General features: G+C 42.4%; 1 protein-coding gene across 10 annotated transcripts in view; it reads right to left on the bottom strand.

Annotated features, from left to right (window-relative positions):
- The window catches only part of ERC1 (ELKS/RAB6-interacting/CAST family member 1), a 509051-nt gene that overhangs the window by 133275 nt on the left and 348979 nt on the right, over nucleotides 1-26797 (bottom strand). The window lies entirely within an intron of this gene.

A 26797-nucleotide genomic window follows, 5' to 3' on the forward strand; every position in this document is an offset into this window, starting at 1 on the left:
GTAGCCATGATCAGCGAATTAGGAATAATGTACATATAAAAATTATAAAAGCTTTCCAATTATATTGATGTAATTTGTATGCTTTCTTGGAAACAGGATGTCAGGAGGCAAGAGTGAATAACACAGATTCAGCAGGCTGCAGCAGACCATCAACTTCCGGCTCTCAGAGGTTGCCCTATAAATGTTGAATGCCAGATTAAAAGTTTCCTCCACACCTGCTGAAGGCAAATTCAATGTGGACACAATGAAATCTACTAAATCAAGACACTGGAGGACACCTTCACAAGGAAAAAGGCATAAACCACTCCTACCTGCTCATCCAGTGACAAAAATGAGGAAATATATGTCTCTCTTCATGTTCTTCATACAGAACATCAAGCAACACTTGCCGAGATACAGATGGATGCAGGGGTAGGTCTACACAACAAAGTTACTTTCAAATAACAGCCATTATTTCAAAATAACTATCCTAGCATCACCTAATGCGGTTAGGTCCAGTGATGGTATCTCCAGAATAGATACATGGACAAAGCTGGCAATAGGGTTTGTTGCAAGAAGTTCCAGGATTAGCATTTTTGTGGTATAGCCTGTGGTTGCTAGTGAGAATCCTCATAAGGTTAGGGGGCTGTCTATAGGAGAGAACAGGCCTGTCACCTAGGGCTTCTGGAGTGTGCAATCATGACTTAGGATAGGTTGTAGGTCTTTAATGATGCGTTGCAGTGGTTTGAGTTGGGGTCTGTAGGTAATACCGAGTGGTGTTCTGTTGGGTTTTTTTGGGCCTGTCTTGGAGTAGTTGGTTCCTGGATATTCATCCGGCCCTGTTGAAACTTTGTCCACATATCTATTCTGGACCTAACCACATAAATTACAGAATCATTGGTACATTCTCCCGTTCCTCAAATAACATTGCATATGCCATCATGTGCCAACAATGCCCACATACTTTGTATATAGGACAGACTGCAAACACTCTTCACCAAAGAATGCATAGACAGAGCAGACATCAAAAATCTCCAAATACACAAACCTGTCAGCCAGCACTTTAATGAAGTGGCCCATTCCATTAAAGACCTGAGAGTTTGTGTTCCACAGGAAAGAGACTAACAACAGTCTTTACAGAGAGAATGTTTAGAACTAACATTCATATTCAAATTCAACACAAACACATGGTCTGAACAGAGACAGCAATTACCTGACATATTACAAGGATTCTTTTATATACTTTGATGTTTGATCTAAAATTTACTTCCCCACCCCTCACCCCCCCTCTTGCTCTTCTATCTGATTTGCCAACAACTATAACAATTTTTCTGATTTGTCAACCTGCAGAACAATTTTTGGACCTCTGTGCTTTATATATTGAATCTCTTCTGGTAGGGCTGTATATCTGAAGAAGTTGGTCTGTCCCATGACAGCTCATCACCTAATAAATTCTTTTGTTAGTCTTTAAAGTGGTTTTTTGTTTTGATGTAATTTTCAAGGTACACTGAGAGAATATTTAGCCTAACAAGTTTTGTCATTTCTGTCTTTGTACCCGATATGCATTTTTTGTTAAACCTACTCATGTAGCTTAATAATGGACACCTATCTTCAGGATTAAAGTCTTCTGCAAACCAGTCATCCTCTGTCTGCCCATAGCCCCAGCTCCTCAAATACTTCATTAATCTAGCAGCTCATACAAAGTATTATTAACCATTTAAGTACTTAATCTCTACACTTCGCCACCATTCTCGTATTTACTTAACCTTTTCTATTCTGAAATGGATAATTTATTTTGTTCACACCACATGTCAGAGGGCTTACTACATTTTCCTGCAGTTTCCAATGCCTTCCAGGTCTATGTGCTGTGACATTAAATAGAACAATTTCAGAGTTATATATTCACAGATTTTTCGGACAAAAAAAACCATTATGATTGTCTTAGTCTGATCTTCAATGTAACACAGGTCATGGAATCTAACACAGTAATTATTGCCTCAAACATTATTATTTCTGTTTGAGCTATATTTTATCTTCCAGAAAGTTATCCAGTACTGAGTCTTTATTTAACTATTTCAAGTGATGGAGAATCCACCATCTCCCTAGTTAGGTTGTTCCAATGGATAATTAGTCTCATGGTTAAAATTTTGTATTTTTCTTCTAGTCTCACTATTTTCTAAACTAATTTTAGTTTGTGTAATTTCTCTCATTTCTCCCTGCACTTCTCCCCATAGAAAAATCAAAACAATTGAGGTAACAATGACTTTACTTCAGAGTTTTTGATTTCAACTTCCTGATTAAGTGCCCATGCGGGGGGATAGCTCAGTGGTTTGAGCATTAGCCTGATAAACATGGGGTTGCGAGCTCAATCCTTGAGGAGACCATTTAGGGATTGTGGCAAATAGATGTCAGGGATGGTGCCTGGTCCTGCCAAGAGGGCAGGGGACTGGACTAGATGACCTCCTGAGGTCCCTTCCCAGCTCTAGGAGAGGTGTATCTCCAATTAAAAAAAATCCAGATTGCCAATTTTAACTGGAGCTGCTGGTTCCTATATATCACAATTATACACATCAACCATGGTGTTCATTAAGGATCAGTTGGATATGATCTGTAGATGGGGTAAGGTGGAGAGCTCCAAGGCCATGTCTATACTAGCTCAAAACTTCAAAATGGCCATTTCAAAGTTTACTAATGAAGCACTGAAATACATATGCAGCACCTCATCAGCATGCCAGCAGCCACAGCACTTCAAAAGTGCCATGGCTCACAGCTGTGCAGCTCCTCCAGACAGGGCTCCTTTTCAAAAGGACCCTAGCAACTTCAAAATCCCTTATTCCTAACAGCAGATAGCCTTTTATTATCAGATCAGGGTTAGTCACAATAATTCATGTATATTCTTCTTTTCCTCCAGAAACCTCAGTGTTTTATAAACAAATGAAGCCTTAACAATCTTATGAAATACACCACATTATACCCATTTTATAGTTGGGCAACAAGTACAAAAAGGTTCAGTGATGGATCCTGAAATAAGAGCTCAGAAGTAACAAATCCCAGTCCTCTAGCTGTAACCACCTGATCTTATTGATCCTGCACATTGCTATACCTCATTAGTATAATGGCTGCCACAGGAACTTTGAAGTTGCTAACTTCGAAGGCAGTGTAGCTGCAGGTGCTTCAAAGTATCTTCAAACGTCCCTTACTCCCAAAACATTTTGAAGAAGGGGGCTAGTGTAGACAAGCCCTGGAAGTGGTAATGATCCCATAGCAGCAAACTATGGTAATGTCTACACTACAGAGATCTTTCGAAAGAAGCCCTTCTGGAAGATCTCTTCTGTAAGAACCTCTTTCGAAAGAGTGCATCCACACACACAAAGGCAGATAAAGAAAAAAAGTGATATGCTTTTTCAAAAGAGAGAATCCACATACCCCTTACTCTTTCAAAAGAATGGGCCGGGGTAAAAAATCAGGTGTTATGAGGATTACTCTTTTGAAAGAAGGGCGCTGCAGAGGATCTGCACAAGTTTTCTTTCGAAAGAAGGCGCTCTTCTTGAAACAGGAAAGGAAGAGTGATTTCGAAAGGAGCACCACATTCTTTTGATTTATTTTCAAAATAACACCTTTTGTGTGTAGATGCTCTGTGGGATCTTTCAAAAGAGCTCCCTTCTTTTGAAAACTCTTTTGAAAGAACTTGCTAGTGTAGATGCAGCTTATGTGCAATTCTGACAAGAACACCCTCCAGGAGAAAGCACTCTTCTGTGTGAAAATTTACCAGATACGGCTCTAGTACATTTCAACAAATGAGAATATCAAGCCCTCTGAACTGGATGGGCATGCTACCTTTAAAAAACTTATACTAGCTCCCTGCTACAGAAAGAGGATATGGAGACATGGTTAGTCAGGCGATTCTAACTTAGATCCAGTCTCATGTATAAACAAAAGCACGCCAAGGGACTCTGTTACAGTACAACTGCCCTTTAGTTGCTACTACAATTCTGTTAAAAAAGGTTTAGTCTGGATGGGACCCAACTATCCTTCTATTTGGTCTTGTGATAGGACTAATTTCTTATAGTAACTAAGTTAAAAGATGATTAAATCCTAGGTAAATATGTGAGGATGTGCCTATGTTTTCTTAAATAAGCTATAGGAATCCTGGCATTTGGAGGTGGGGGAAGATTTGATGTGGAATCACTACAGTCGACTAGCACATTTGTTTTTAACTTTTTCCATTTGCAGATCCCTAAAATATTCCATACAGAGGTGCAGAACCCTTTGGAAATCTTGGACAGTCTGAACACTCCCAAGGGTCCTTGGATCACAGTCCTATGGTAACAGCAACTTTTCACAGATCCCTTAGACACTGTCTGAACTGCGGACAACAGGTTGAAAATCATTGGAGCAGAACGGACACAGTGGCTGTGTCTATTCTAGCCCAAATCTTCGAAATGGCCATGCAAATGGCCATTTCGAAGATTACTAATGAGGCGCTGAAATACATCTTCAGCACGTAGGAATAAGGGGATTTCGAAGTTCCCGGGGTCCTTTTGAAAAGGAGCCCCATCTGGAAAAACCATGCTGCAGCGAGATGCAGCAATTTCGAAGAGCCACGGGCGCCAGCATGCGAATGAGGTGCTGAATATGTATTTCAGTGCCTCATTAGTAATGTTCGAAATCACATCCATTTCGAAGATTTGGGCTAGTGTAGACGTAGCTCGTAAAGATAATAGTATTTTCTTCATTGTAATTACATTCTTTGTTACGTGTTAGAGTCAAGTGACTTTCTTTGAGATGCCTACTCTCTCAGATTTATTAAGAATGGCTAGGTGGAAACACTTACTGAAAGAACAGGCATGTGAGTCCATGCTACTTAGTTGCCACAGAGATTCAGAGATGAGCAGAAACAACCGAGAGAGATGGGGAATGTCACATTAATTAGGCAGCAACTTTCAATGCTGAGGTTGCGCTTGAGAAGTAGGTACACTCATCCCTCATTAAATGAGTACTTTACTTACGAGTACTCACTAAAACGAGGGACACCTATACCTACCTTTGTTCACTAGACGAGTGAACTCCCCCTGCAAATACGAGCCTTACCCCACTCCCCACAGACCCAACCTGGCTCAGCCTGAAACCCCGCTGGCCTCACAGACGCAATCAACAGCAGCCTGAACCCCTCCACCACCAGAGAACCAACCTGCAGCAGCTTGAACCCCCCACTGGCCCTGCAGGCCCAACCCGCAGCAGCCCGAGCCCCCCCATTGGTTCTGCAGCCCCAACCTGCCTCAGCCTGAACCTCCCATGGATCCAACCTGCTGCAGCCAACCCCCTGACAGCCCCACAGACCCCACCTGCAGCAGCCTGAACCCCTGCTGGCTCCACAGCCCCAACCCACCTCATCCTGAACCCCCCGCCCTCCCTGAGGATCCAACCCCCAGCAGCCTGAACCACCCCACTCTCCTCATGGATCCAACCTGCTGCAGCATTAACCCGCCCCATGGATCCAACCTGCCACCAGGTTTTAACCCTCCCTTCTGCTTATGGCCTCAAACTGCCCCCAGCCTTTAACCCTCCCCAATCCCAAGGTTAACTTACCTTTCAAAAGCAGCGCCACATGCTGCCACTCCTTCACTGAGTTATGAGAGCTTGGAATGAATTACAGATTTTTACATGTATTTTAATGGGAATTTAGTGTCCGTCTTACAAGTTTTCACCTATGAGCAGAAATTTGGGAACCAATTGTGCTTGTATACAGAGGGATGAGTGTGTGCTGAACAGGCCAGGTGATAATTCAATCCTGTGACTGCCATAATATCCTATTCACAAGGAGGACGAAGTGTTCTGGCTGTTAGTGAAGGAAAGTAAGTAAAAAATAAGATGTGAAAAATTCCTAAAGGAGTGAAAGTATTTCCTGAGATTCTAAGATCCTCTGTAACTATGGAGAAATATAAAGATGTTCTATTCACATTACATTTTTATTGGTAAAGCCAAGAAGCAAAACTATTAAAGCAAAACTCAGACATAAAAATGAGAAAGTACAATTCATGTAAATGAACATTGTCAAATTAGAGAGGAAACACAGTCTGCTGGTTCAAGCAGAGACATGGGAATGAAGATAAGTGGGATCTATTCCTGCCTGCCATAAGATCCAGTGAGACCAAGGACAAATCATTTAACTTACTGTATCTTCATATGTAGGGATAATACTACTTACCGAATTTATAGGGTGGTTATAAAGCTTCGTTAATGTTAATAAGACATTCTGAAGTTCTGAGAACATAAGAACATAAGAATGGCCATACTGGGTCAGACCAAAGGTCCATCCAGCCCAGTATCCCGTCTGCTGACAGTGGCCAATGCAGGTGCCCCACAGATGGAGAACAGAAGACAATGATCAAGTGATTTATCTCCTGCCATACATCTCCTGCCCTTGTACTGAAGGCTAGGGCACCATACTTTTCCCCTGGCTAACAGCCATTTATGGACCTAACCTGCAAAAATTTATCGAGCTCTTTTTTAAACCCTAATAGAGTCCTGGCCTTCACAGCCTCCTCCGGCAAGGAGTTCCACAGGTTGACTGTGCGCTGTGTGAAGAAAAATTTCCTTTTATTAGTTTTGAACCTACTACCCATCAATTTCATTTGGTGTCCCCTAGTTCTTGTATTACGGGAAAAGGTAAATAAGTTTTCTATATTCACTTTCTCCACACCATTCATGATTTTATATACCTCTATCATATCGCCCCTCAATCGCCTCTTTTCCAGACTGAAAAGTCCCAGTCTCTCTAGCCTCTCCCCATATGGGACCCGTTCCAAACCCCTAATCATCTTAGTCGCCCTTTTCTGAACCTTTTCTAATGCCAATATATCTTTTTTGAGGTGAGGAGACCACATCTGCACGCAGTACTCAAGATGTGGGCGTACCATAGTTTTATATAGGGGAAGTATGATATCTTTTGTCTTATTATCTATCCCTTTTTTAATAACTCCTAACATCCTATTTGCTTTACTAACTGCCGCTGCACACTGCGTGGATGTCTTCAGAGAACTATCCACTATAACTCCAAGATCCCTTTCCTGATCTGTCGTAGCTAAATTTGACCCCATCACGTTGTACGTGTAATTTGGGTTATTTTTTCCAATGTGCATTACCTTACACTTACCCACATTAAATTTCATTTGCCATTTTGCTATCCAATCACTCAGTTTGCTGAGATCTTTTGGTAGTTCTTCACAACCCCTTTTGGTTTTGACTGTCCTGAACAACTTGGTGTCACCTGCAAACTTTGCCACCTCACTGCTTACCTCATTTTCTAGATCATTGATGAACAAGTTGAACAGGATCGGTCCCAGGACTGACCCCTGGGGAACACCACTAGTTACCCCCCTCCATTGTGAAAATTTACCATTTATTCCAACCCTTTGTTTTCTGTCTTTTAACCAATTCCCAATCCATGAAAGGATCTTTCCTCTTATCCCATGACCGCCTAATTTACATAAAAGCCTTTGGTGTGGGACCGTGTCAAAGGCTTTCTGGAAATCTAGGTATATTATGTCCACTGGGTGCCCCTTGTCCGCATGTTTATTAACCCCTTCAAAGAATTCTAATAGATTAGTTAGACACGACTTCCCTCTGCAGAAACCATGCTGACTTTTGCCCAACAATTTGAGCTCTTCTACGTGCCTTGCAATTTTATTCTTTATTATTGTTTCTACTAATTTGCCTGGTGCTGATGTTAGACTTATCGGTCTATAATTGCCAGGGTCTCCTCTAGAGCCTTTTTTAAATATTGGCATTATATTGGCCGTCTTCTAGTCATTGGGTACCAAAGCAGATTTAAAGGATAGGTTACAAACCACTGTTAATAACTCCGCAATTTCACATTTGAGTTCTTTCAGAACCCTTGGGTGAATACCGTCTGGTCCTGGAGACTTGTTACTATTCAGCTTATCAATTAACTCCAAAACCTCCTCTAATGTCACTTCAATCTTGGAGAGTTCCTCAGATTTGTCACCTAAAAAGGCTGGCTCAGATTTAGCAACCTCTATAACATCCTCAGCCATGAAGACTGAAGCAAAGAAATCATTTAATCGCTCCGCAATGGCACTGTCTTCCTTGATCGCTCCTTTTATATCTTTATTGTCCATGAGCCCCACTGCTTTTTTAGTGGGCTTCCTGCTTCTAATGTATTTAAAAAACATTTTACTATCATTTTTTGAATTTTTGGCTAGCTGTTCCTCAAAATCTTTTTTGGCTTTTCTTACTACATTATGACACTTAATTTGGGAGTGTTTGTTGTTCCTTTCTATTTTCCTCACTATGATTTGACTTCCACTTTTTAAAAGCTGCTCTTTTCTCTCTCACTGCCTTTTTAACCTGGCTATTAAGCCACAGTGGTTCTTTGTTAGGTCTCTTATTGTGTTTTTTTATTTGGGGTATACATTTAAGTTGGGCCTCTAGTATGGGGTCTTTAAACAGTTTCCATGCAGCTTCCAGGGATTTTAGTTTAGTTACTCTACCTTTTAGTTTCTGTTTAACTAGCTTCCTCATTTTAGTGTAATTCCCCTTTTTGAAATTAAATGCCGGAGTGTTTGACCGCTGCGGTGTTCTTCCCAACACAGCAATATTCAAAGTTATTATATTGTGGTCACTATTTCCAAGTGGTCCAGTAACAGTTACCTCTTGGACCAGATCCTGCGTTCCAGTCAGGACTAGATCGAGAATTGACTCTCCCCTTGTGGGTTCCTGTACTAGCTGCTCCAAGAAGCAGTCATTTAAGGCATCAAGAAATTTAATCTCTGAATCCCGTCCTGAGGTGACATGTACCCAATCAATATGGGGATAAGTGAAATCTCCTATTATTACTGTGTTTTTTATTTTGATAACCTCTCTAATCTCCCTTAACATTTCAGCATCACTATCACTGTCCTGGTTAGATGGTTGGTAATATATTCCTAATGCCATATTCATATTAAAGGAATGAATTGTTATCCATAATGATTCTATGGAACATTTTGATTCCTTTAGGATTTTTGCTTCATTTGATTCTCTATTATCCTTCACATATAGTACCACTCCGCCACCCGCACGACCTGTTCTGTCTTCCCGATATAATTTATATGCCGGTATGATAGTGTCCCACTGATTGTCCTCATTCCACCATGTTTCTGTGATGCCTATTATGTCAACTTCCTCCTTTGATATGAGGTACTCCAGTTCACCATCTTATTAGACAGACTCCTAGCATTTGTGTAAAAGCACTTTAAAAAACTACCACTATTTATATGTCCGCCTTTCACAGACACGTTGGATTTTTTTATATGCGATTGTTTCACATCTGATCTTGCCCATATATTATTTCCCACGTTCCCTATCTGACTAACTTCTCGGGAATCCCTATCTATGGAGCCTCGTGTAAGAGAAGTCTCCATCCGAACCAGGTGCTCCGCTGCACCAATTGGCTTTCCCCCACCTCTTAGTTTAAAAACTGCTCTACGACCTTTTTAATGTTTAATGCCAGCAGTCTGGACCCACCTTGATTTAGGTGGAGCTCATCATTCCTGTATAGGCTTCCCCTACCCCAAAAGTGTCCCCAGTTCCTAATAAATCTAAACCCCTCTTCCCTACACCATCGTCTCATCCACGCATTGAGACTCTGAAGTTCTGCCTGTCTATCTGGCCCTGCGCATGGAACTGGAAGCATTTCAGAGAATGCCACCATAGATGTTCTGGATTTCAGTCTCTTTCCTAGTAATCTAAATTTGGCCTCCAGAACATCTCTTCTACCCTTCCCTATGTCATAGGTACCGACATGTACCACGACCACCGGCTCCTCCCCAGCACTGCCCATAAGTCTGTCTAGATGCCTCGAGAGATCCGCAACCTTCGCACAAGGCAGGCAAGTCACCATACGGTTCTCCTGGTCATCACAAACCCAACTATCTATATTTCTAATGATCGAATCCCCCACTACTAAAACCTGCTTCTTCCTAACAGCTGGGGCTCCCTCCCCCGGAGAAATATCCTCGGCGCGAGAGGATACCATAGCACCCTCTGGAAGGAGGGTCCCAACTATGCGATGGTTTCCCTCTGCTCCCATTGACTGCTCTCCTTCCCTGAGCCTTTCATCCTCCGTAACAGCATCAGGACTGTCAGATTGGAGGTGGGACAGCCCTACTATGTCCCGGAAAGTCTCATCAACAAACAACTCTGCCTTCCTTAGCTCCTCCAGTTCAGCCACCCTGGCCTCCAAAGCACGCACTCGGTCTCTGAGGGCCAGGAGCTCCTTGCATCGAGCGCACACATACGCCACCTGCCCACAGGGTAGGTAATCATACATATTGCACTCGACACAATAAACAGGATAGCCCCCACTCTGCTGCTGGGCTTCTGCCTCCATTTCCTACCCTAATTATATATGAGGGTTTAATTAAATGTTTCAGATAGAGGTTGTTATAAAGGATTTAAGTTTAAGGGCAATAGAAGTCACTGGCTCCCTCCAAGCTCCCCCTCTAAACTCCCCTCTCAAAACTTCCTCCTGTTAGCACTCACCCTGTTCGCAAGCACCCGGTCGCAAAAGCTGAGATGGAAGGCACTATTTGAATGCAATTATTATTAATCATAACCCAATAACAAGAAACAGTTACCAAAATCCCTGACCTTTTACTGAGAGTAATACGGTTGCAGAGACACTTCACTTTTTAAAACAAGCAATTCAAGGAATCACAAAAGCCACAAAATCAGAAGAAAGCACAGTTAACACCCGAGAAACATAGGGGTTCTGCTGTCCCCAAACGCCTAACAGATACACTGCAAAGATCTCTTGGGTAAGACAAGTGAAACTGTTGGTCCAGAGAAAACTTGGTTTATGGATTAATGGCAGACTCCTAGTTAAAGGCTCATCCAGGGTGGGAGACTATGTGCTGGTTACATTTTTGCCATTCCTCTCGAGGTATACCATGAATAAATCACAGTCCTGAGGTCAGAACAGAGAGCCCTTAAAGTAATTCACGGATCTGTCTGTATTGTCCCCCAGGACTATGCAGTTTATTACTGTAAACCTCAGAACAAGATACAATTTCCTGTCTCAAGGAGCAGTCTTTAAATCAGGACACCTGGACAGCCTTGGAACTGCTTAAAGAAACAATAGGTCTCGGTCCCACTATTGCCTCTTGCTGTTGGCCTGTATTTGCTCCAGGCCCATTTACACAAAATGCCAGCTTCAGGAATAACCTGGTTCTGCAGCAAATTACTTTGGTGACAAGATGGTGGAATAAATTTACTGTATTAATCCTGTCCCAAACCCTAGTTCTCCACCCAAGAAATAAATATTCCCCATATGTTTTATTTTCCTTTTTAGTTATTTCTGTTTCATAACAAATAATCTGTGTTAAGAAATTAAGAAAACAGAGGATTCCAAAGCTTAGGGCATGTCTACACTACAAAAGATAAGTCCTTTATTAGGTCAACTTCTAGCCACCATAGTAATTACTGTGGAGATTCGCTTCCACACTACTCTCCACTGTTTGGTGGTACAGTCTCATCAAGAAAGCTTCCATTGACCTAAGAAGGGTAAGTGTGGGGAGCTGAGAGCCTAGATCTGCTCACATCTCCCCACTGGGAGACCAATTGGCCCATGGCCACCCTGTCTAGCTGCCACCCCATTCTCTGCTCCCTGCTACCCACAGAAAGTATGACTGCCCCTTCTCTTGGTTCCCTACTCCCTGCTAAGAGCATGGCAGCCTCTGGGGCTCTTGGCTCTACACTTCCCACCAGGAATGGGGCAGCTGCCCAGAATTTCACCTGTTCCCAGAGTAGCCAGCTGGGAGCATGGGGGTAGCGGGGAGCAGTATGGCTTGGAGCAGGGAGTCCAGAAAGTGAGGAGGATCTTGCCAGTTGCAGGGCTCCACCTGGAAGTGGAGTTATGACGTTGGTGTAATAAGACACATCAACATGAGCAAGAATGCAATGCAGCATAGATTATAATGTATATTTTATGAATGGCTCTTTATGAAAGGCACTTGGATACAAGCCTTTCATTTGTAATAGCTCCCTACTTTTGTTTTTTGGTACCTGGAAATATAAACAGGAAGTAGCAGAGTTTACAGTGTTGCCAAATTCCTGAATATTCCTGTATTTACCTCAGAGTAATATGGCTCTAAGCCATGTTATAAGTTTTTGGGCAAGCAAATAATTCTGGAACAAGAAACAAAGAAATAAATACTTCCTAATGTAAACTCTAGATCCTGCTTACTCTTACCACTCAATTGGCGCAGCCCTCTTGGGCAGGAGAGGAGCTATCAGTCTTCCTTTGAGGATATATGGCAGTCTCCCATTTAAGGATGAGCTATATGCTGGTTGTATTTTGCCATTCCCTCAAGGACCCACAGGGATTTATTCAAAGAGAGGCTTCTTGTACTGATGCTATACCTGGCTACAAAAGCTGGACAAAATGAAAATCCACTCTGCTTCCTTCTAACCTATAGCTGATGTTATGATACAGGATGACTCACGACTCAACTATCGGTAAGCATTTCATTCAAAGAAATCTTTTTTGCATACGTGGTTTGTGAATCAGGAGTGTAGTCAACTCTAGTTGCAGTGTCCTTGCAAGGGTTGTGAGTTGACTGTGACTGTGATGACAACATATTACATGGTAGAATCTCTCTAAACGGTGGAACAGGTCCTGAATTATTTGCCTCTTTACAGCTTCTTAAAACTCTTGAAAATTATGGATTTTCAAGATACTTTATGAGAATATGTCCCAAGAACAGGAAGCTGACATAAGATGAGATACATTTGGAAGACTTCAGAACACCAGCTGAGTGAAGGAAGAAAAAAGTTTGTGGCTAGCTCAGAGAAAGGGGCATTGTCCAGTTAGCATCAAATACCATCGCTCAGAAATGAAGATCATAAACTGGCCAAAGACAGAAGGACCTGGGTGACATGTTGGGAAAGAAGGACATGTGTATGCGAATAGTTGCTAACAATGAAGAAACATGGTCAGGATTTCCAAGATGAACTTCCTGACAGCATTTAGACCATAATTAGTTTTTCTTACAAACAAAAATAGCCACACACAGTAAACTCTTTCATATCCAGCTGCCACGGGACTGGGAGGTTGCCGGATATTCAAATATTCTGGATAATAGAGAGGTATACCTACCAATGCATAACACTAAAGAAAACGAGATTAGATATTAAGAAAAACAAAAATGAATGCAGAGTACTTCATTTACCAACCACAGTAGTACTGTACACTGTAAATTTATACTGTATTTGCTGTGTTTATTTGTTTTTACTCTCACTATACTGTACTTACAGAAAATGTAACTAAAATTTACTTGTGATTAAAATGCTGGTTATTTGAGAGTTCTGGATAACAACATGTTGGATATGAAACAGTTTACTGTAGTTAGAAGAAAGAAAAAGCTACTCATGCCATCTTGTTGATTTGGTGTTCTTTTGTTCCACTTTCAGAACTCTGAGTTAAGATTACCATCTGCTGAATCAGGGCTTATCCATGGATTCATAGATTTAAGGCCAGAAGAGATCTTCAGATTACGTAGTCCATGTACCACAGTTTACTAAATTACTACTTTACTGAGCGCAGTAACTTGTGTTTGGATTCGGCTAAAGCACATCCCAGAAAGGCATTCAGTCTCGCTAGAACATCCAGAGACAGAGAATCCACTTGTTCCTTTGGGAGTTTGTTCCAATGGTCAATTACCATCATCACAGTTAAAAAATTGTGCCCAATTTCTAATTTCTCTGGGCTTCAGCTTTCAACTATTGTCTCTTATACTACTACTTAACCCTTGTACTCTGAGTGGCGCATAAGTCTTATGCCTTTGATAAATTAAAGAGCCCTTAGTATTTGGAATTTTTCTCCCAGGAAGGAGTTTACACACTGTAATCAAGTCACCTCTCAATCTTCTCAATAGAGCTCTTTAAGTCTCTCTCTCTCTGAAAGGCCTTTTCTACAGTCCTCATGTAACTTTCGTCTACACTCTCCAATTTTTAAACAATGTAGACACTGGTATGGTTTTTGTATTGGTCTCATGAATGTACTACACAGAGGGAAAACCATCTGCGCACTTTTCCTCAAATTTTTATATTTAAGGATCACATTGGTTCTTCTTGCCATAGGGACTGACTAATCCTGAGCAATTGTCCACCCTCTCTCTAGATTTTCTTCAGAGTCACTGCTTTCCTATCGTGTATCTATGGCCTACATTATTTGTTCCTAGATGTACAACCTTGCATTTGGATGTTATCACACATTGTGTTTTAATAAGCCCAGGTTACCAAGATATCCAGATGGCTTTCTATGATTTCCATGTTTTCACCATCATTTTTTGCTCTGCCAATCTTTGTGCCATGTGCAAGCTTTATTGACAGTAATTTAAAATATACTTCAAGATAATTGATTAAGATATTGCTCCCTGCAGAACACGCATGGAAACAATCCTACTCTCTGATTATTCCCCACTAACACCAAGTTATTGAAAGCCTACCATTTAGCCAATTCTTAATCCATTTAACATGTGCCTCAATTACAGTAAATGAAGCTAATTGTTATAATCACAAATGCCTTGAAGTCTTAAATTCAGATCACTTATGTAGTAATTTCTATAGTTTTATAACAACACTATCATTTAAATGTTGCGTGTTTTATTTATTTCTTGTAAGACTCATTTGTTTCCAGAGTTTCTTACAAGCTACACGTGTACACAATGAAACTGTTTTGAATGCAAGCAACTAACAAGACTGCTTTCTGAACACTTTCAGGTTTGTTAATGTGGTGGGGACTCAAGATGAGAGACTAAATCAAACTGTCATCCTGAAAAATGCATTGTTTTGAAACAAGAAAAATGTTTGGAAATAGAGTCATCGGATCCATCTACATGTGAAAACAAAAATACATGTGTCAGTATATTGTCTGCAACAGAAAGTTCTAATAACAATGGAAAAACTTCTGCCATGTTGACCTCACCTGAGCCACCAACTAAAGAAAAACCAAATTGGATGAGGCAGCATAGTGATGCTTTCAGAAACATGGTTTCATCAATTATGCTAACACAAACCAAGATCTAAAGTTCCTGTGTGTTACCTGCAGTGAGGTGCTTGCCAACAAGAGTTTATAAAACACTCAGGCTATGTCAACACTAGCCCAAAACTTCGAAATGGCCATGCAAATTTACCCGGCTACATGTTTAAGAGAAGCATAAAGATTAACTACCTAATCCTTGAAGAAACTGTGGATGATGATCCCTGCAAATTTGCTCTGATGAGCTGGGAAACTTCAGAACGAGTTATTTTGCAGGCTGCAAAACAGCAGATAGGAATAAGGGGATTTTGAATATGCTGGGGTCCTTTTGAAAAGGAGCCCCGTCTGGACGAGCTGCATGGCGGCGAGCCGTGTCAATTTCGAAGTGCCATGGTTGCTGGCATTCTAATGAGGCGCTGAATATGTATTTCAGCGCTTCATTAGTAAACTTCGAAGCACGGCCATTTCGAAGTTTTGGGCTAGTGTAGACACAGCCACAAAGTTTAAAAGACATTTAGGAACAAAACATGGGGAAATCACTGATAAGACTCCTCAATATTTTCAAAGTTAAAAATATGAATTAAAGTTGTCAGGACAAGTTCTTAGTTCTGCAGTGTCCAATATGTTCCCTGTTTGCCAGATGTGGTGAATGCAGCTCAGGAGTGCTGCACACTTGGGGTGCCCCTCCGCGCCACCGCACATGCGTACCACCATGTCGTGGGACAAGCACATGGTGGCAGTGGTGGAGGCGGCTCCAAGTTGCGTATTCCTGCAGCCCCACATAGCGGTGACTCCAGCTGCAGGGTAGGGCAGTGTGGCTTGTGCAGTGCAGCTCCAGCTGTGGGGCACTCATGCAGCAGTGCAGCTGTAGACACAGGGTGCTTTCATAGCAGTGCAGCTGTGGGGCAGCAGCTCCAGTGAGTAATCTCAGGAGTTGGGGGGGGGCAGGAAGAGTGCCTAGCTGCGGGGAGGGAGCATGCAGTGATCCATTCAATTTCTTTTAGACACCACTGTCTGACTTGATCAAATACTTTAAATGATAAGGCACAGCCAACACAATATTTGGTTGCAGACTGTATGACAAAATGGCCCACCCAATTGCTGAAAAACTCATTCTGCTCAGTGATAACATGTTTTGACAAATATGTGGTATCACTGAGCATTTGGAAGCCCAGCTTATTATTCAATTACAGTCAGCCAGGGATTTCGCTCTCCAACTTGATGAGAGTATTGATATTTCAAATTTTGCAATACTTAGTTTATATGGGGTATGCATTGCAAGATAACTATGTGGAAGATCTGCTATGTTGTCTGACTTCAAAAAATATACAACAAAAACACAAATACTCAATGGACTGCATTCAGATGTAGCTGGAAAACACAAATTTTACTGGCTAATTGCAAAGGAATTACAAGAAGAGAAATATGACAGATAGAAATACCAGAGTAGTGAAAAAAATCTGAGGCAGCTGGTAATGTTTGGAATCACTGTTTCATTCAAGAAGCTTTGGTGTCCAAGGACATTTCCCCTCATCTTGTAGCAATATTGAAGGAAGTAGTGAAAACTGTTAATTTTATTAAAGGAAGCTCACTGAACAGCAGGCTTTTTGAAGTGTTATGCTCAGAAACCGGAGGAGTGCATATTCGTATCTAGCTCACATTTTTTTTCAATTTTAAATAAACTGATTACAAAGTTACAAGACAGAGGCAATGATTTGTTTCAACACTGAACAGACAGAAGCATTTCAAAAATCATTAGCTCTGTGGCAAACATGACTGAAAGTAAACATCTGAGCGACTACTTTTTCCCAGTCTTGTTAAACTTTTTCCCAATCTTGGCTACATCTACACTACAGCAATCTGTTGACAGAAGTCACTGTCCAAAGAGATCTACTGTCAAAACTTTTGTTGACAGATCGCATAAAACACATACACATACACATAAAAGCAGATCAAAAGAGCAATCCACTCTGGCGACAGAGAGAAGCCAAACTGCCCAGCCCTCTCTCGACAGAATGGCTGACTGAAAGCTCTGGAAACAGGGCTGTCTGGTGAACTGCAAGTCCTGCCTGGCAACAAAAGGGCCTTGGAGCATCTACATTGCACTTTTGTAGAAAGAACTCTGTTGACAGAAGTGTTATTCTTCAGTGTGGAGAGGGGTAACACTGTTGCGGAAAGTGCTCTGTTTTGTCAAGATTCTGTCAACAAAATGTCTTGTGTGTGTAGACACACCTTGAGTTTTGTTGACAAAATTCTGTAGTGTAGTTACGGCCACTGTGAACAGAATCAGTGAAGAAGGAATGAATGAAATAAGAAGTTCCATACAGTTACATCTTGGTGCTCTGCGTGACATATTTTAATCATTACTTCCTTTCCAAATTTGAAGAACAAGAGTTAGGTGCAAAATCCTTTCCATAATGGATCAATAATGGAGCTAACCTTGGTGCCTAACCAAGAAAAAAGAGCTTCTACAATTCGCCTGTGATAGCACACTCTAAACATGCCACAAACTATTACATTTGTCATTCTTTTCATGTTTTCAAAGAATATTCCCTGTTAAGTCGGATTAGTGTTTTGTTGTTGCTATAGTTCACAACAACCTACACATGTGAACCAGGATTTTCAACTTTGACAAGTTTAAAACTATAGAAAGAAACCAACTCAACAGCACAGCTGATATACAAAAAGTGCTTTCATCTTGTGTTCGAGATTGGAATGAAATCATGAATAACAGACAGGCTCACCTTCCACATTAAGTAAGTGAAACTCAATTTGATTGTTTTTACTGTACAGTAGGGTCTCAACATTCTCAAGGGTTCTGTGTTGGGAACCCTCATGAATGTTGAATTTTGCAAATATGGAAGCCCCGGCTGTCAGCACCCCTGCCTGGAGCCCTGAGGGGAAGCGGTGGCTACTGGAGCTCACTGCCCGAAGCCCTGGGGGAAGTGGCGGTGGCCAGCAGCCGTGTCCTGGAGAAGCAGCCACTCTGGACACTTACAAATATTGAGACCCTACTGTATTTAAGATGTTTATCAGAAACCTCATAACATTACATAAAAAGAACATTATTAAGGTCATAGTCAAGCACTCAAAAACTAGGAAAGAGCAGAATTAGTTGTCTGTGCAACCTGAATTTGGCTCTCTAGTGCCCATGCCATATTGTAGAGTCTTTAATTACATGAACACAGACTATGTCTACATATGACATATGTACATAGTACATATGTACCATTGAACATAGTAGTCTGGGTGGTGGGAGATTACTAATGAAGCACTTCATTAGGCTAATTCTCCCCTGAGGCAACTTCAAAGTGTCAAAATTTTGGGGACTAAAGGCACTTTGAAGTTTGACACTTCAAAGTTGCTGCGGGGGATAATTAGCCTAATGAAGAGCTGCATACTCAGCACAGAACTTCATTAGTAATCTCCCATCACTCTGACTGCCGTGCCCCCTTCAAAGAAGGGGGCAAGTGTAGACATAATCATAGTGTTCTTTTCCATTTTTAAACATCATCTTTTCTAGACACACCAAAGAAAGGCACTATGAGAAAGGAGTACCCCAATTGCTTACCAAGTGATAAGCACTAACAGACACTCCTCCCCCAAATATCTTCACCCTTTGTTGGAGAGGTGTTAGTCATGACATACAGTAGTGCCTCAAGGGTGGATTGGGAGATAAAGATTCAAGCCTTATATGGAATGCAGACTGTCTACCTTTCATTCTCTCACACACACTCTTACAGGAAAATGTTTTGATCATGTTAATATATGTTTAACAAAAGCCCAACTCTTCAATATGTCATTATAAAAAGTAAAGAAATAACAGAAAATACTATTTTCTCACATCTACGGATAAGAAATATCTTCCCAGCCTCCCTGTGACAGCTCTAGGCTGTAGTTTCCTATTAAAATGTAGTAACTTTAGACCTGGGCAAATCATGGAGACCATTTAATGTACTTTGATCCTGGAACTCAAGTATGTAACAGCAGAAGAATATTAGCCAGAGATTGCATGAAAAGCTAAATAGCATTCTAAGTTTACCAGTTCTTCCAAGGTGATATTTTTTCAGGCTGACGCCAAGTGCCAAGCGGACTGGATTTTTTTCTTCTTCTCCCAAGGCTAGTGTGTCCTACTAAACATTGACCCTTGGTGTAATATGGTAACTGAAGGTTACCACAAACCATAGCAAGGGGATTAACACTGCCAACTTTCATGTGGTTCCAGAGCTACTGCTGTGTTCCTTGGAGAGATCAACACCTTCTCGTCTCACTGCAAATAGAACAGTGTATTCAAAGATGTATGAAAGTCCCTCTTCCCCCACTGAGATACTGACAGAAGCCAGTGCATGCTCAAAGCAGAGGTCATGCTGAGGGGAGAAAAGCAAAAACAGCCTGACTGGAACAAACACTTGCTTCGTAGAAAAAGTCAGCCATTCACATTTTCTGTCCTGCACACGTCACTATGGAAAGACTTTGAGGAAGTCAATTTAAAAACAGAATTAGGAATCTGCTTTTAAAAAAGAAGCAAAATATGTGGCCACCAAATACAATCTATTCTCACATATCAGAAAATTTTGCAATGAGTAATGCCCAAGAAGACACTGCCAGGTCTACACAAGGTAAAAGGAGTTCTGTCTTTTGTTTTAAATACAATAGATATCTTTTAGTAGTTTTACCTTGATGTATCTGGCCAGGGTGAACCAAAAACTTACCACTTGCACCACTTTCCTTGAATTTTACAATGAGAAAACTAATTCACACTATCTCACTCTAAAGAAGCCTATCTTTTTTCCTAGTGTAGACCCAAGACAGGAGTGGGCAAGATACAGTCCCCAGTCTGCATCCAGTCCACCAAGCCTTTCAATCTGAGCTGCAACCACCCCACTGGGATCCTCAGGCAGGGAGCAGTTCTAGAGCTCTCCATCTGCCTTTCTGCATAGTAGGGAGGAGGAAGTTTCATGCACTGCCACCCCCTGCTCCCCACACAACCTTTCATCTTTCATTGGCATGTTCCCATTGGATGCCCCTACCCTCAGCACAATCTCTTATCTTGTTGGCTGGTTTTGGACAATGAGAGCTGAGAGAGATTGTTCTGGGGGTGGGGCAGTCAATAGGAACCAGCCAATGGGAGCTGAATAATTTTTCTGGGGACAGGGACATTGCTTAAAGCCTCCCCTCTCCCTGCAGCACAGAGAAGCACATGGAAGCAGCCAGCCACTCTGTGATCTGGGACTGTGGCAGGCTGGGAGCCTGCCTGAGGTTCCTGTTTGGTTGCTGTTCAAGAACCACCAAAGTAAGCACCTCCCAACTACAGCCTACACCTGGCTCCCCAGCCCCTCCTCCTCCTCAACTCCATGCCCCAGGACACCACCTAAATCCTCTGCACCCCTCCCCCAGGCCAGACTCCTCAACTATACCCATACCTTCTCCCGAGTCCTACACCCCCTCTCACTCCCCAATCCCCTGCCCTAAGTCACCACCCAAACACCTCAATACCACACCCCAAGTCATAACATCTCCCCGCCACCACCCTGACCCCCCATGCCCTCCCCTAGGCCACCACCCAAACCCTCTGCATCAGGTCACAACTCCCTTCTAGACCTTGAACTCACTCATGCACTCCTCCCACAGGAGAGAAACCTCTCCCGCACCCATACCCCCTCCCAGACTATGCATTCCAATCCCCACCTCAGGTCACCATGCCCTACTCCCTGAGACACTACTAGCTCTCATGAACCCCAAATTCCCTACCCTGAGCTTTCTTCTGCACCCAACCTCCATCCCAGACCCTGCGCCCCCACCACCTATGGGAAAGTGCAGCCCTCAAACACTTACGAAAATCTTGGAGTACCCCCACCATCCATAATTATTACCCACCCCTCGCCTAAGGAATAGTGGAAGAAAAAGGGAAATTTCAGCTACTCCAGCCCAAGTCTCCCACAATGAGACATGATAAAAGGAATGAAACTAAAGCACTGGAGGAAAATAGGAGAGTGTGTATGAAGAAGGAAGAAACAGATTCCCAGAAACAGGTTAGAATGGGCAGCATATAACTGAGCATCCACAGAAGGTTAGTGGGAATCCATTTTCCTTTTTACCAAGTAATGTTCAGCAAATAGGTGATGAACATTTCAACCACAGCACAAGAGATCTGGCAATTTACCTCCGGGAAGGACACAGACAGAAATTATTATTGAGCTCAGTCTACATCCTACTTTTGGTTTTCTATGTAAAGGGCCATCTGTCTTTACATTTACACCTTAGAAAGCCTTACTGTCATGAAATAACTGATTTCAGTCCAACAAGCCATAAGTGCATAGATCCAGACAAGGTAAATATATTATTTCAAACTAGTTTTGCTGATACAGAACCTGAGTCTCTCACCTAATCTTACACATCATTAACTTAGTATAGACAGTGAGAACCCTTCTAGAATCAGTGTAAGAGGGAAAGAAATGTCCATGTCAGTCAGTCACGTTTTTGGGGAGTAGGTGGAGAAGAATGGGGCTTTGAGTGAAATTTGGTCACACAGCTTGTTTGCACAGGGTTGTGCTGATCTCACGGTAACTATTCATATGAGATCCCCAGAAGAGTTGTAAAGTCTGCCTTAAGCCCAGGTGCTATAATTGATGTCTGTCAAAACAGGGCTGTTTTCTGAGCAAACATTTTAGAGCCCAGTTCTAGGTTGATTAGTTCGGGGGTTTGAAGAGGAGGGTGTGGATAGTGAATGAGGGACAAAATAAGACTGATGACCTGCAGACAGACATTTTATTTCATTATAACACTCGAGTGTGTCTTTAATTTTCCAATTTAGAGAGAAGTCAAGGCCTTTGAAAGACAATGAGGGAGGCAACAGGAACTAATTGTCACCAATAACATACCTGTTCTCAACACAGGAAATGTGAAGCAGTTCAGGAACCAAACAGATCAACAGAATTTATCAGTAGAATGAATGACTGTGCGGTTCCCAGAGCATGGCCTTCACACAGTAATGCAATTCCCTGTATCACAGTGAGGAAGAGTCTCTTTAACCATGATCTTGATTCAGTGCTAGAGAGGAGTTAATCTTTTTGGTGAAATTTCTGAGACTTTTCCTGTCTTGTGGCAAAACACAACAGCCCTGGGGACCTCCATTTGATGCTGAATTTGTCTCCAATCTAATCTGTTACGTGTTTGTAATGTGGAAAGAGGGTTCTGTTTCCCTCAGGTGCTGGCGGCAATACTGGCCACACAGACTCTGTTCAAACCACAAAGTCAGATCAGCTACAGGATATTTTAAACATGCTGTGCCTGTGCTGGTCCCAGACACCTGAGTATGTGAACACTATAAAAATTACTTCTTGCACAAATGCTGACCTAGAAACTTAAGAACTTGGGAGGGGACAATATAGGGAGTCAAGCACAAGGTAAAAAGGAAGGAAATTAGGAAAATATGAGAGTGAAATTTCAGCCATCTTTTGCAATAAAAAGAACTCTTTTACAGACCCTTAAAGTGGCAGAAGGCAGTAGTTCTGCATTTAGCCTGTGACTTACAACTTCCTACCTTCACAGCATGGTTAGGAAAGGCAACGCAGATGGAATTCATCTATAGTCATATTAGTTCCTCACAAACCTCCTTAGCAAAGACCCACCGAAGCAGGTTTACAATAGCTTTCCCTGTGCATTGTCTACACTTCTGTGCTTTCCATCAGAAGGCACAGCTCCTGAACATCCACAGTATTCAAGCAGCACTATTCATACTGCTCAGGTTACTGCTGTGTCAACACTTACTTGAAGTTCTATGGTTTTAAGAGTTTGGAATTTGGCTGTAAAAATTCACTCCAGGCTGAAATGTAGTACCATGAGTGCTTGGCCCCCTCCTAACTCTCCCAGCCATGTTTTTTTTTTTTTTTTTTTTTTTAACATACAAGAGGGTGACCTTCTTTGCTTGCCTATAATTCACAACAGCTTCAATTATAAATATTACTTTTGGCAAATGATAACTGTGGAATATCAGAATACATACCAACATCTTTTGCATTAGAAATATCTAAAATAGCTTCAATTAAATCCAGCCGGGAGCAGGTTTCCAGTGCAGGGCACACACCCTAATTACATTAATATTCGATAGAGGTGAATAACTCCAGGGGGCCATGCAGACCTCTTGGGTAAATGACACATCTCTAGTCCCAGTTAATTATACTTTGAAAAAACTGCCCAATAATTTAGAAGAACTGGTCAATCCAGGCTTATGCCAAGGCATCAGCACAGTAAATAATATGTATTTTATAAAATTTTATAACTATTTAAGAAAAAACATAAAAGGTAAAACCCTGTGTAAAAATGTAAAAGATAAAACCCTACACTGAAGTTGTAATCCAGATCGATAAAAATTAGAATTACGTTATAATGTGATGAAATAATTTTTCTGATTTCAGTGGCTTAAGAGAGAAATGGAGCCATCAGATTTTCCACTTCCCTATTTTCACTGGTGTGAGTTATAGCAATACTGATTTCTTGCCTTGATAGTCTGTCGTGTCTGACGATGATGTAAGAACCTGTGTGGGACAATGTTCTCAGCCTCAGAAGCCTGGTTCCAGTGATATGAAAAGTCTTCATGGCTGGAGACTTCCTAGGCTTCAGTGGATGACCATGCCATCTTCACTGCCTTGTCATGCCCTTTGCTCTCCACAGAGTGTTGCAGAGCCGTCTTCCTGGTCATTGGATCTCACTGTTGATCTCGTCTGTCCAATCCACCAGAGCCAACTTTACACGCTGGGATAGGCAAGTCCCTATCTAATGGAAGGTTTCAGACCTGTTGGCAACCCTCACCTGGTTTAGCCCGCCTGTCGAAGTGGTTTGATTTCTTAGAAATGTATTAAATGTGTGTGAAGAGAATTAGATTAATAGCTTGGGTGACTTAAATGATGAAGTTACTCACCCTGTGAAGCAATGCTGGTTCTCCGAGATGTGTGCCTGCAGGTGCTCCACTCCAGTCTTGGCGCATCCTTGGAATGGAGATTGGAAACCTTTTCAAAGCAGCGCCACCTGATGCCTATGGGCTCAGCATCACAAGCTGCTGCCACTCTGCTGGAGTGCAGGTGCAGTGCAGTCCTTGTCTGTTCCTTTTCTACCTGAAGTCCCTGTAGACTCCAAGCAAGGGGGAGGAGTGCAGGGTAGTGCAGCACATCTCGGAAAACCATCATTACTGCACAAGTTTAGTAACTTTCTCTTTTCCTTTGAGTGGTCCCCGCAGGTGGCTCCACTCAGGGGACTCCACAGCAGTACCCGTTTGGTGGAGTTGGGTATTGGAGTCTTGTATTTGCTGCTGAGTTGGTATGCAGTGCATATGGAACATGCAATCCACTTGGATAGGCGTTGTGCTAAAACAGTTATTTCTGCACGAGGCCCGGACTATGCCACAAAGAGTCTGTCTGATTTTCTGGTTGCCCTAGTTTTCTCAAGGTAGAACACAACTACCCACCTTGCATCAAGGGTGAGTAACATAGCCTCCTTAGAGGAGGCATGACGTTTAGGGAAATAAACAGGTAAATAAAATGGGGTTGCTTATGTGAAAATCGGTTATAACTTTCAGAAGAAACTTTGGATGGGACCCGAATACCACTTTGTCCCTGGTGAAAGTGGTGAAAGGAGGGTCTGCCATGATGGCCGCTATTTTTGATGCCCTTCTTGCTGATGTTATTGCCACTATGAAAGCCACCTTATCGTACTGTGGTGGTATAGTGGCCAGTGGCTCAAAGGGTGGCATGGTAAGTGTATCTAGGAAAGTTTTACTTTTTTTTGCTACCTTTGCTTTCCTCCTTCACAAACTGCTGTTTGCATGTTTTGCAGGGAGTCCCCTCTTATCAGGCAGTCGTCCTGATATGAGGAGATGGATACCTTCTGCTTGTGCAGGTGAGCTGCCACTACTGCCAGCACCTTGGGGAACACCCTCGGTGTAGTGGAGACACCAAAGGGAAGTACCATGTACTGGAAGTGTTGTCCATCCCCCATAAATCTGGGGTATTTCCTGTATGTGGGCTGAATGGCCATATGCTAATAGGAATCCTGAAGCTCATGAGTTGCCAGCCAGTTGTGGTACTGCAGCCATGAACTCTTTACCTTCCAATGCAGCAGGATAGGTGCACATGCTCACAGGGTCTAGCATTGGGCTTTGTTAGACCTGCTATTTTGCCAGTAACAGGGCATGGTGTTTGTGCCAGCAATGTGATGGTTTTAGGTTTCTGAGCCATATTAGTCTTAGGCTTGCCTAGCTGTTTGGACATTGAAGTCAGGTCGTGCAACCTCTGGGGTACTTTAGGTGATAGCAGTCCCCGCAATCTCATCGGGAGTGCTCACAGGGAACAGAACAGGCTTGGAGTTGTGGGCTCGCCCTCTGCTGGGGAGGGGAACTCCCTCTTAGCATCTATATTTACATTCTTAGATTTTTTTAGAGGTTGTAGAGCTTGCAGCTGGAACAACAGCAGCTGCGTTATCTAATGTTACCGTGTGTATAGTATAAGCGGGACACAAAGAAAAAACACTGAAATGCTAGAAGTGAAATAGCTGCCTTACTGTGTAAGCATGATTCCTATTTTGTTTCCATTTTGTACAGGGACCTGAATGCTCAGTGCATGAAGGGTAGCTATGGAGTTTTTCAGGGAGTGCAAGGAAGCATCTGTGGACTCCGCAAGAGTTTTGGACCTTCAAAGGTGAGGTATTCCACCCTAGTCTGATCCACCTTTGGGAAACCAGAAACATGGAGCCAGGAGGCTCTCCTCATAACCACTGCTACAGATAGGGAATGTGCAGTGGTGTCAGCGGACTTCAGGAAGGCCTGTAGGACTGTCCTTGTCATTAATGAGCCCTCATATTGGCTGTAAATTGATCTCTTTTATGATCTGGAATGCATTCAATAAAGGTGTACATTTGTTCAAACTTGCAGTGTGTACATTTTGCCAGCAACACTGTATAATTTGATATACATAGCTAGAAAAAAGCAGAGGAGAAGGCCTTTCTACACATGGTATCAAGTCAATTCCACTCCTCATAAAGAGAAGCAGATTTAGCTAAAATCTGTTTATCCCTCCTGTTGGCAGCAGCATCCATGAGGGAATTAGCAGGGGTGTGTGTAAAGAGGAACTCTGTACTCTCCAAGGTGACATGTTCCCTGTCTGTCTTGTTGCCCACTGGCAAAATGGTGGCTGGTGTTTGCCACATGTATTCAGCCAGATCCACGAGGGCAACACCAATTTTATTGACAGCATGGCATGGAGCACGCTGGCAAGTTTATGTTGGGTATCAGGCTAAGATGTTCATCGAACCTCTAGCTTGCCAGCCACTCTTCTAAAAGATATTGGAATAATTTGAAGTCATTGTCTGTAGGGGGAGGCAGTGGCACCAGTGCATCCTCACAGGCAGAGAGCTGCAATTGAGTTTGTGATGTATCATAGAAGTCATCATCAGTGAGGAACTGGTCTGGCTCTGTTTGAAGTGTGCCTTGAAAAGAGCTGAGCAGCATGCTGACATTGCTGCTGCTGCTGTTTTCTGAGAGGTACCCAGGTATTTCAGTAGGGCCAGGCAAGAGGTATGGACATAACAGGCAGTTGCCACTGGCCAGAAAGCCACTGAGCATCACTGATTGCGGCTGAGGCCTCCCCTTGCTAGGGGAGGGACACCTAGGCAAGACAATGTTCAATGGAGACACCACTTCCTCCCCACTGTATAGAGAGGGTGCAGAGGCTGTCATGTTCGATGGATACAGCATGGCCAGTGATGGACAAGCATCAGTACCAA

The sequence above is a fragment of the Carettochelys insculpta genome, chromosome 1 (assembly GCF_033958435.1).
Source record: "Carettochelys insculpta isolate YL-2023 chromosome 1, ASM3395843v1, whole genome shotgun sequence".
In the NCBI taxonomy this organism is placed as follows: domain Eukaryota; kingdom Metazoa; phylum Chordata; order Testudines; family Carettochelyidae; genus Carettochelys; species Carettochelys insculpta.